General features: G+C 34.7%; 1 protein-coding gene and 1 long non-coding RNA gene across 3 annotated transcripts in view; one reads left to right on the top strand and one right to left on the bottom strand.

Moving 5' to 3' along the window:
* LOC126922456 (uncharacterized) overlaps nucleotides 1-12,056 on the top strand; it is a 58,431-nt gene that overhangs the window by 21,590 nt on the left and 24,785 nt on the right. The gene's annotated exons all lie outside the window — the stretch shown is intronic.
* The window catches only part of LOC126922414 (uncharacterized), a 60,752-nt gene that overhangs the window by 32,103 nt on the left and 16,593 nt on the right, over nucleotides 1-12,056 (bottom strand). The window lies entirely within an intron of this gene.

Genomic DNA, 12,056 nt, shown 5'->3' with positions numbered 1-12,056 from the left:
TCTACACTTCCGGATCGATGGAGATCTGTTAAAAAACTGGATCGCGAAAATTAACTAGAGCGTGATTTTCATGGTCAAACTTTTTTATTGAATCGTATGGTAGTCATTACTAGGAACGAATGTCTGAAAGGAACCCGCGAGTCGCAAATAAATCATCTTCTTAGAAAAAATAATTAAAGCTTCATTAATCATTAAACTGGTCTTATTTATTTTAAAGTTAGATATGGCACAAAATAACGTCGGTGTTGGAATCTACTTACTATTGAACTATGATATCTATCATTTAAAATATTAAACTGACTTTATTTACATGTTACAGTCAGATATGGAATAAATCAAGCCTGTCTAAGTTATTATTATTATATTATTATTATTATATTAAACCCGCGAGCGGTTTTCAAGTGCGAAGAACGAAAGAACGATTTACTATATACTTCCTGTTCAACGAGTCAGGTCGATAGAAGTAAACAGAACATTAGCGTGAAAATGCAAGATGAATATGAAGAAGTAAATAGCATACACGATAAATATAAGGGAATACAGATATTTGCTGGCTATTTATTACAGAAAAGTGCAGAGCGACACAGCAGAAAGATCGTGATAGGGCAAATTGTGAGCGCAGGCACAAATCTCCTTTACGAGATTATGCGTACAACGCCACTTGCGCCCATTAGCCAACACTAAAAGGTTATTTGAGATAGTCTGGATCAGTATGAACAACTTCAAGTGCGATGAACCATTAACAGGCGAGGATAATGGAAATACGTCAGCGTAAAATCACTCGCCTTTGGAAAATACTCTACAAACATAGAAATATTTGTTCGATGCTTTGTGCTATTGGTGGTAGTTATTCTTTGGCACGAGAAATATGTCTGCAATTGACAAGAATTAATAGAGGATCGCTGCGTCGAGTTCCAGATCGTCATGATTTCCAAAAGGTTCAGCGATCCACAATTGTGACACTAATATCTTACTCGACGCTCCTCGTGTCCATTAGCGTAAGGAAGAGCACGTTATCGTTTATGGACGTATGTACCCATTAATGTGTTTGCGAAGAATATCTCGTGAAATGGGGATTTTACACGAATCAGCGAGGAGAATAATACGTAAAGAAGATCTATGTCTTTATATGGTTCACCGTGTGCAAGAACCACGTAGAATGGATTACGTACCGATGTATTTGTCTCCGATAATCCCTTCACGTCGACAAGAACGTTGTGGATGGAATAAGTGTTATCAGCCACGGCATAGGAAGGAGTAATAATTGAACTGAATAGGAATAGAACTGAAATAATAACAACCAATAAAAAATTTGGACTTTAATAAGAAACCACGTGGAAATGAGTACAACGCAGTATATGTATGTGTTTAATGGAATATGTATGTTGTTCTAGAGTTTATTTATTTGTCTGTAATGTTCAATATCGTGGATAATTGTTTAAATTCCTTTGTGCTCTCTGCAAAATATATACAGACTTGTGCTAAATATCTAACAACGCCTGTCATTTTTAGAATCGTGTCGGTATAATTAGAATAGCTTGTCGTTATAGCGCTGGAAAATTTTGTAATATCGTATTATGTTGTATGACAGAACTATCTCAAAAATAATTTTCATTGCCAATTTTTATACAAGAAATAGCAATTCATAAAGCAGTGCCAACTTACTTTCCGCTACTAGCGTATATACACGGTAAGGGTACAAGTAATAATATCAAGATTTGAAACTTTCATTTTGAGATCTAGCCTGAGGAAATAAACTGAAGCGTTCATGAAACGTCGGAACAAAGTTGCAACGTACTAATAATAACACGATTGAAGCACGTATATTTTTAATTCTGAATTAAGAAGAATGTATTTCATAGTATATCTATGGCATGAAAATATACCATGACATTGTTTCAACTCTCCAATTCCTATGCGTACCTATAAGTATCATCTTTTTTTTATTTTATGAGATAAGTAAGTTAATAATCTGTGTAACGGATATACAAGTTATTGCTACGCACCCTTATATTCCAATAAAGCGCTTTTTTCAAATCGTAAATTTCATTTTTACAGTATAAACTTTTAGTAGTCATATAAGGATATTATTAAACTATGTGAAATTTAAATATTTAGACCTATTGAATTAGTACTTAAATGCTATAATAGGTACAACGATATGCCAATACTTTTTGTAGCCACTGTAGATTCGAATGCATTCTAATTTAATATCAATTTCAATACCCATTTCCAATTGTTTCGTTTATTTCCCAATTGTTTTCAGCTGCTTTTTAAAAAAAGTACGTATTTTATGTTGCCTGATTAGTTTTCCCGTTACAGTGTCAAGAAAATGATAGATATAAATTATGTTTTGAATTTAAATCATTGTACAAAGTCCATAAAACATATTTATATGTACAATCATTACGGATGGAGAATATCTTCCTACATCCACACTCCTGAAACTCTTTTTCATAAAACATCTAAAAAGCAGAAGTGCCTTTTAGCCTAAATATCCCCTGTTTAAGCTCTACCTACGCTGACAACTGTTAGCGGATAACATATGTAGACTGTCCGCAAACAGTGCTTCCAAATGGGGACCAAAATCGCCCCAGTTTCTTCACGTACGCCCGAGCTCAGAATCTCAAGAACATTCTTAGTGCTCACATTTAATTAATGTCTTCAACTGTACCTTTGAGTGAGATCGCTTTATGGAGCATATTGTATATTTTTTAATTTGCTTAAAGAGAAGGAAAAAACTATTAAACGATTATGAAAACCTAGGTTTTATAAAATTGCACAGAATGCACATAATATGAAAAAATATGTGAAGTATATAAAGCGTAATGTTTCTCATAATACGTGGTAAGTAAAGCAATTTTTTGCTGAATCGATATTTTTTAATTATATTCTCAAAATTATAAGTTTGTATAGGAACCCGCAATCTAGCTATGAGTATGGAAAAATCTTCTTACAGACATAAATCTAGAAGACGCTCCTGGAATTACACTCCTGGTTAAAGAGGTAACCCAGGTGGTCTATCCTTAAATTCTCAATGACGCGTGCAAATTTTTTCGTCTCTAACGTATAATATCAAAACATTAGGAGCTCAAAATATGCGATTCGTTGAAAATAATTAAAAATATTGAGGATTAGTGTGTAACAAAAAAATTGTTTTATTTTAAGAACAAAATAATAGCAAACTCTGTTAATATGTTTAGAAATTGCTCAGTAGTTCATGATCTATCAACGAGTAAAATTAAACGAGCCTGAAAAAAGCAACTTCTTAAACTAAAACAGCAACAGTTATAAGTAGCAAAAATATCGAATGTAATAATAAGAAGTCATAAAGTAATACACAATTCCTTTAAAAATGTTGAAGATTATGGCAAAAAGAAAAGTACTGGTCGGCCGTCACCGTTATTCGATCGTGATAAGCGAGCAATTTTACGTGTAGCTTCCAACTCGCAGTTAACAACGAAGCAAATAATGAAAAAATCTAGCGTTAGTGCCAGTGTTTCAAGTGTTCGTCGAGTTCTACTATCTTGCAAAGATATTAAGAGGCTAAAATTGAAAAAGAAACCTTCGTTAACAACGAAACACAAAGCACAACGTTTACACTTTGCAAAAGAAAGAATACATTGGAAAAAGAAATGGAGAAGGATAGTAATTTCAGATGAAAAAGATTCAACTTGGATGGTCCTGGTGGGTTAAAATATTATTTTCATGACATAAGAAAAGAGACAATGTCAGCAATTTGACGACAAATGGGAGGAGGCAGCGTGATGGTTCGGCCGGCATCGGTTATTTCGGCAAAACAAGTGTCAAGATCATCGTTGAGAGAATGAATAGTGTCCGATACATAAATTTAATAAAAGAACAAATAAATAATCATGCAGAACGCATTTCTGGACCTGATTACATCTTTCGACAAGATAATGCACCTGTACACACATCAAGATTGGTCCAATCATACCGTAATGAAAATAATATATCTATTTTGGCGTGGCCTGCACGCTCCCCGGAACTTAATATTATTGAAAATTTCTGGGTAGAACTTGTTCACGGCGTATACGCGAACGGAAAGCAGTATCAACACGTACAAGAATTAAAAAATGCAATTGTACGCGAATGGGATACGTTAAGTCAAAATTTCTTCCAGAAACTATATAAATCGATAGCGAATCGTACAATATAAGTAATAAAAAATAAAGTCGGATGTACCCATTATTAAACTAGTATATATGTTTAATAAGTAATTATTATTAGTTACAATTTATGTTTATTATTACTTTCTTATTGTATATGTGTTATCATTTCATTCTTAAAATAAAAAAATTTTTTTGCTATACACTCATAATATTTTTAATTATTTTCAACGAACCGCATATTCTGAGCTCATAATGTTTTAATATTATACGTTACAGACGAAAAACTTTGCACCCGTCATTGAGAAATTAAAGATAGCATATCTAGGCTATCTCTTTGACGAGGAGTGTAGGAATTCTGTAAAGATATCGGAAAGCGATATCGAAATTTTATTACAAAAAGTTGGCTCAAAAATAGGGAGAAATGCAAGAATCGTATTCGAAATACTTCTCTGCGAACTTTCATTTTGCGGAAGCAATTTGTCATCTTCGGATTTCTTCCGACAACGTGAACTAGGTTTTTATCTGCGGACTCTTTTCGGACTTAAATTTTGTATTCCGTTATCTGCAGATTTTTTATGAAAGACAGATGCGGATTGTATGCGGCACATGTCTGAGCCCAATTGTCTGTCAGTTTAAACGATATTTTAAACGATGCGAAAAACAAAGCTGCGATCGAGGCGACCGCCGCGTCATGTGGACACCGGAGAGCACCGTTTCCCAGAAAATTTGAAGGAATTAATTCTTTCCCATACGCAAACGCAGAACAAATGATAAACTCACGACCTATCTCACCATGAAATTTTCGGATTTTTATATTATATGCTTATATAGTATATTATGCTTATATGCTACTTAGCTGGGGAATTATGCTTCACGGATAGAACATCACAAAAAGACTAACTGTGTAACTAACACATTTGTGAAAAGGCAGTATAGTGAAATCGGGCTGAAAATTCTTTTAGAATTAATCCTTTTAGAAACAAAAATTTGACACTACTCTTAGTCCTCGTATTGCCAGTACGTCAAAACTGAACATCTAGGTAATATTTTACATCTATTGAACTTTCGGACGTTCGCAGGGAGACGCGATCTCGAAGAAACGCACCAACGGGAGTCGTAAATTCCCGTTACGATTTGACTAATCGACGCCACGAATCGTTCGATTCCTTATTTCTTGTGGAATAATAAGGGTGCTTGATCGAATATAACGCTGCTATTAACAGGTTATTATATATTGATGAATGATCCAACAACTTCAGTGTGATACAAGATTGAATATTTGAAATGACAACTCCGAATGAGTACGACCTGAGACTCCTTTCGTGTTGACGACGGTGATGACATATCTTCTGTCGATTGACTGTCTTCGACTTGTAGATTCTTCCTGTTCCTTGCACTGCCCTCTGACTCGAGTTGATGTAGACTAACTGGTGAGCTTAACTGTTACTTGAATGTTACTGTGGAACAAGTCTAGAGCGCAAGTAGAAGAATTTGAGTTGACCCTCCTAATGCCGTAGAAGAAGTATGGAGATGAAGTGACTGCTCTGTAATCTAGAGCACAAATCTAGAGGGATGAAGTGATTCTGTCGTGATGAGAACAAATGAAGTTCGTTCTTGTGTGATTACGGAGGAAAGCTCGGAGTGGGTATCTATATATACTCAATTCTGCAACTGCCTCTTAATGAGAATATATGTATTTGTGTTCTGGTATGAATTCGATTTAACTTATTTTAAATCCTAACATTCCAGTTAGCAATCCGTACAACCTGGCTGAGCATCCTCACATGACACGATTTTACAGCTCAAATCGTATCAACTTTTATTAATCAGAGTTACAAAGCCTCTACTAACATTTCCCCGATTTCGCATTGGGTTCATTCACGAAGTTTTAAACTCCTGCGTTTCGCTGACCTAGTATCAGGCACGTCCGTACATGTTTTCCGTACATCTCTAAATATCTAGAGACCCTGATTTCGCAGCAAGTTTATCCTTTTAAACAATAATCCTAGCGGCTTTCTGATCTCGTGCGAAGTCCATTCCGCATACCTGCTAATATATTGAAACCGTATTTCATAAAATACTTCCATAAAATACTGGCTTGTCGGCCTCTCGTGCTGCTCAAAGTGCTCGTAACATATTATATATCTAATAATATCATTTTTTAATATTTAAAAACTAATAATACTAGCAAGTGTTTGTTTTGGGATATTACGTGGACATATTGCATGTTGATACATATTGTGAGTGTACTAAAAAAATATCGTACAAAAGATTTGTAATTACTATAATAAAACTATCAATAAATGTTTTTACATACATTTCAAAATAACGTCCTGAAACCTGTTGCTTTATGTCAATAGAGATAAGAATTAACGCTTTTTTGATTGTATCATAATCTGAAGTATAAGAATTGGAGGACTAAAGATAATAACTATTCCCTTGCTTTGCATTTATAAACTTATCGTTACGTAACACATTTTCATCTTCCTTATGCAAATTGTTGCACAAAATAAATTTGCTTGATTAACAAACTTAAATTATCCAATTATATTGTCATGTTATTGATTTCGCGGAACATTCGTGTCAATGTTGCACTTACACGTTGCGCCAACGTTTCATGAACATTGCATTCTATTTCTTCAGGAGAGATCTGGAATTTTTTTCAATACATTTTACCATCGTGAAAGCTTAAAATTTAATATTATTTTTATAAAAAAGTTCTTCCAATAAATATAGCATATTCCATGATTCCAGAATCATATCGTGCTATATTTAAAAAGATGGATTGAAAACGAATGAAACTACATTAAATTCTGATCCTATAAAAGTGCTAAAATACACATATAAAGAACCAGAGGATAGACGAAATTAAAGGTTAATAGCTACAAAAAGAATCATAACAGAATTTTTATTGCAAGTAATCCTTGAGCTTTGCATTAAAATCTATCATGTATTCTATTAAGGGAGTATTCTAGTCTAGAAATTTGAAAAAATCGAAAATTTTTTTATATTTTCAAAGCTTAGACATTCAAGAGTATGTTCTCAAAGGGATTTTTCAAAATTCCAATTGTTTACCGAGTTACAATGATTTTGGTAACCCGGCAAGTAAACTGATTCGACTGAAACAAATTTAACAATAAACGGTAGATGTTGCGAATGCATGAAAGTTTTTCTTTTTTTTATACATGGGGAAATCCTGATGGACACCCCCTCCCCCCCGCTCTTGAAAGCGGCGGGATAGTGTCGGACTATACCGACTAAAATCTCACGGTGAACCGCCTAAAGCTCAGCTGGGATGACCTAAGACCTCTTTCGCATTGTTGCCGGAGCACTCCTGCGTCTTCTCCTGCCTGAGGGAGTCGTTCCTTGGTTAGTTTGGGCATTGAGAGGGACCACCCCTCTCAACGCTATCCTCTGGGCCGTCGAGAATGAAAGTTTGTCTGCAAATACCTTATTAGAACGATGCTTGGCTTCCAAAACTCAGAATAATAAGGAATAGCCAAATTCTTTGATATGAGCTTTTGTTCCGAAACACATTCATGCAGGAACGTGGAATTCAAGCATTGAAATTGCTACTTTTGTCGCTGTTAGTATTTCTAATGAAGGTTGTATACCCATTTTAAAAATATTGGACGTTATGGGAATCACGATTGGTCCAGTAGCTATGCGTTTGTCACGTAAAAAAAGAAACTCTTTTGATGATACAAAAAACTTTATTTCTCAAGAGTCCAAGACCCTTGGGTACCACTTGCAATGTTCAAGTATCGGCTCACAGTTCAGACTGACTTGGTCGTCAATATTCGGAGTTTATATACTAACCAAGGACAACGGAAATGATGGTGGGGATATTGTTTTTGGAAATTTTTTACCAGGACGGCGATGTGTCGACTGTTTGGAGGATGTTTAGAGGTGGTCGCCTAAAGTGACATCAGTGTAGAAGATTTTGAGGTTACACGTTCGCTGTCAAACGGGACGAAACTCGGATCTAACGTTCTGAAATCCGAGCATCGAATGCTTCAAAGGAAGCCAGGACTGCTCGTCTACACGAAAGAACTTCAGAGAATGAACATTTTGAAGTGGAGGAAGTGGAATGAACTCCATTGTATGGAGCAGAAATCGCCGCTTGAAAATATGTAAGTATACCGTACCATTATATGAGTAAAACTCCCTGAAACTTTACTCAAAACTTTAAACGCGTTTTTCTCGAAACTACCTTTTTCAAGCTGGCGTGCATGATATCTCAAGTTCTACTGAACCGATTTATTTGAAATTTTGTGCGAACCTTCTCTATACATCCCTCTATGTCGCCTAGCAGATTAAAGTCACAAATTTTAATTTTTACTATTTTTAAAAAATTTGAAACTGTTAAAAAAACGTGAAAAACATTTTTTTTCAAACGGCCGACATTTTATGAAAATTTTTTTTTATTTCTCCAAGATAGAAGCGATAGCAACATCTTTACTGATTAAGAATCCGTTGGATTTTTTGTTTCATATGATCAGAAGGATTGGAACTATGCACGTGTGACATTAATCACACTTCAATCTACATCAGAGATAACACATCGACCCCCGAGCTTCGGACTCCTTTGGACACATCACCACCTTATCATCATAGCCTACACCAAGGCTGTGACGCACCTTAGTCCACATGCGGTTCAGTGTCATTCTATTCTTGTAAGTGCTAAATTTATAATAAAGTTCAATAAAAGAAAATTAATAGTTGGGTTACAACTCAGTCTTCTTTTCTCTTACAATCCAAGTGTCAATTTTACGTTACACACGCCTTTTTTTGGACCACACACTTCACCAGCCGATAACTTTTCGAATACTGCATTTTTTTTAATTTTTTATTTTATTTTATTTTATTTTTTAATATTCTTAATATACAAATAAACGAATGATAAATAAGTGGATAGTAAAAATATTCTTCGCTTTTTTTTACCGACCTCGAAAAAAAGCCCGAAATTCGAGTCTCTAGACTAGAATACCCCCTTATTGCGTATGACTTAACATTGCTAAAGATAAAGTGGTACATAATGGACTAATATTTTTGTACATAAATTTTACTGTTGTAGATGGTTTATAATTATTGAGATATGTATAATTTTGTGTGCTAGACTAGATTGCCCGCGTAGCAGTGACACACGTATGTGAATATGAGTGTATGGAAGTATGTGTGTGCACAGCGTCTCGAGAAACAGATAAATGTAATTGTTCTGTTGGCAGTGTGATATGGAAGATGGTGAGACACAGAGAGTGCTGAGACGCATGCAAATGTATATCGACGAAGATCCTGGAAATCGTTTATTAAATAAACCGAAAACTATTTTAATATGAATTCTGGGTGTAACCTTAGTGTTCCTTTACTTAGATTTCGGCGATTAAGATCCACAATTCTCAACAATAATAAATGTCAGTTTTTAGAATTCTCCAAAGAAAACCGCCAAGCAAGTGTCACAACCAGCACGCTTCAAATCCGATGGACTGTTGATGGAGACAAAGATGCGGCGGCACTCGGCGACAATGTATAGCGCCGAAACGCCTAATGAGCCATCAATATCCCAACGGTTCTTCCGCCGAATGTTCTAGAAGAAGGCGTGCGTGCGTCGCGGACGCCTAACAAACGCGTAGATAGTGGGGATATTGAGGAGTGACAAAGAGAAAAGAAACAGATCCGATCTAAAGTCAAATTGTAAGAGCTTCAGTCTTCGAAAGTCACGGTTGGAGTTTAGAAGTAAATCGTAATTAGTGTAAACCAAGTGCTCAAAAATAAATTCTCTTTTTATTTTTTTATATATTTTATTTTTCTTTTCATCTGAGATTTCCTTTTTTTTTTTTTTTTATTTTACGTGACACAAGTAAAGATTCATTTTAGTCATAAAGCGAAAACGAAAGTAAAATATGCAGAGTTATAAATATTCAACCCGATGAATTTAATGCGATAAATTTTTACCTTAATTATACAGTATGTACCACGCACCTGTGAAACAATAAGGCATCATGTAATTACGCAACCCTGTAATAATAAAACATAGAAAAGAACTATATTAGACAAAATTCAGTGATTTTGTGTTTATGGTAAAATGATAGTGTTTTAAAGATTTTAAATTATCTGTAAGCTAAAATAGCTAATATAATCTAACCTATGCTTTTATAAATAAAACTCTAAATTTTGCCATAAAATGCTTAGTTTTAAGAACGTTTAAATTTTAATTTCACCAAATATAATACAGGAAAAATGAGAAAAATACAAACACACGAGTATTGCCTTGCATTTTCCCTTATTTCTCATATGCAAACTCTTACAAAAGTGAAACTGAAATATCTTTTAAACAAATCACTCTTTGACCTAAATGTCTTGTAGATTAGGCATATAAAAAAGTTTATAGTTCTATTTACAAAAATGTAAATGATCTTAAGATATTCAAAACGCCACCACTTTTCGAATGAACACACCGAAGGAGAATTGCGAACACATAATAGAATTCTTTTCTATCCTTTATTGTTTCAGGATCATAACTTGTGTAAGTGGTGTGGGATATCCTGTATATTAACATATAATTAATTAATTGTAGTTTTAATATTGATTTAATTTATTGTCCTCTAGTTTTTAGTCTTTTTGTTTACTTACTTTTTATTTAATTCGATGCGATATTATAGTGAATCATGACTTCATCCAAGTACGTAACTGTCTTCCTTAGTTAAAATGTTTTATGTAGCATTTTCCATTTCTCAAGATATGTTAAAATATTTAAAGGATTGTTTGCCTCTAAAGTAATATTGTCTGGACAGATTTCTATGAAATTGTCGCGTAAAATAAAAAAAAGAAATTTAAAAAAGAAGAAACTTTATTTTTTTTCGTTTATACACTTCTGAACTCTAGCCGTGGCCGTTCGAGACTGAGGCTCTTACAATATCTTCTTACTTTCGGTGACATCTGTTTCTTCTTTTGTTTTTCATCCTTCATCATCCCCACTACCCTGTAGGCGTACGTGACTGTTGCTACGCTTCTAGAACATTCGGTGGAAGGACCGTTAGGACATAGATGAACCCTCAGGTACTCCGGCAATATACATTGTCGCTAAGATCGCCATGTGTAATGTTCAAGTATCGGCTGTCTGGAGAATGTTTAGAAGTGGTCGCCTAAGGTGACGTCAGGGCAAAAGAGTTTGGGGTTACAACTCATTAGGCACTTTGGCGATATACATTATCGCCAAAGCCGCCACATCTTTATCTCCATTGTCGGTCCATCGGATTCGAAGTATGCCGATCGTGACACCATCCTGCCCGCGGTGTGTGTGTGTCCTGGTCTCTGACGTGATTTACGTTACATACCCCCCTCCTTAGATTGATTTTGGCCCTCCAAAATCTTAGTGTTTCTTCAGAATTGTTTTATATACGCTAATTGGTTAAAAGTGTGTTTTCTTCTTTGTTTTAATCAACAAAACAAAAAAAAAAAAAAAAAATGCGTAACTTATGAAGAACTACTTATGAAGAAGGTGAAGACCGTCCTGGAAAGTAAGGTTTAATACGATTACCATGTATGTTCCTAATCGAGTCATTCACCATTATTTCGTAATAAGGGGTTTTTACTTTTTCAATGATGTATGGCCCTAGCCATTCAATATCTAACTTGTATTCTTTATGATCATTATGAACTAATACTAAATCTCCTTCTCTAAAAATGGATTGAGGTTTAATAATTTTTTTTCTTTGATCTCTTTGGTATCTTTGTTTACTCTTCATTAGAGTTTCTCTGGCTTTAAGTAGCTTGGCATCCCATTCTCGTTTACTGAAGCTAACCTCATCAGCGTATGTTCTTTGGGGATTTTGGAATATGGTAGAGCAGAGATTGGCCTTATGTCCAAATGTTAGTTCGAAAGAGGTATATCCAGTGGCATCATGAACCATAGTGTTATAT

This window comes from Bombus affinis, chromosome 12 (genome assembly GCF_024516045.1).
Source record: "Bombus affinis isolate iyBomAffi1 chromosome 12, iyBomAffi1.2, whole genome shotgun sequence".
Taxonomy (NCBI): domain Eukaryota; kingdom Metazoa; phylum Arthropoda; class Insecta; order Hymenoptera; family Apidae; genus Bombus; species Bombus affinis.
This window is presented reverse-complemented; position numbering and strand designations above follow the sequence as displayed.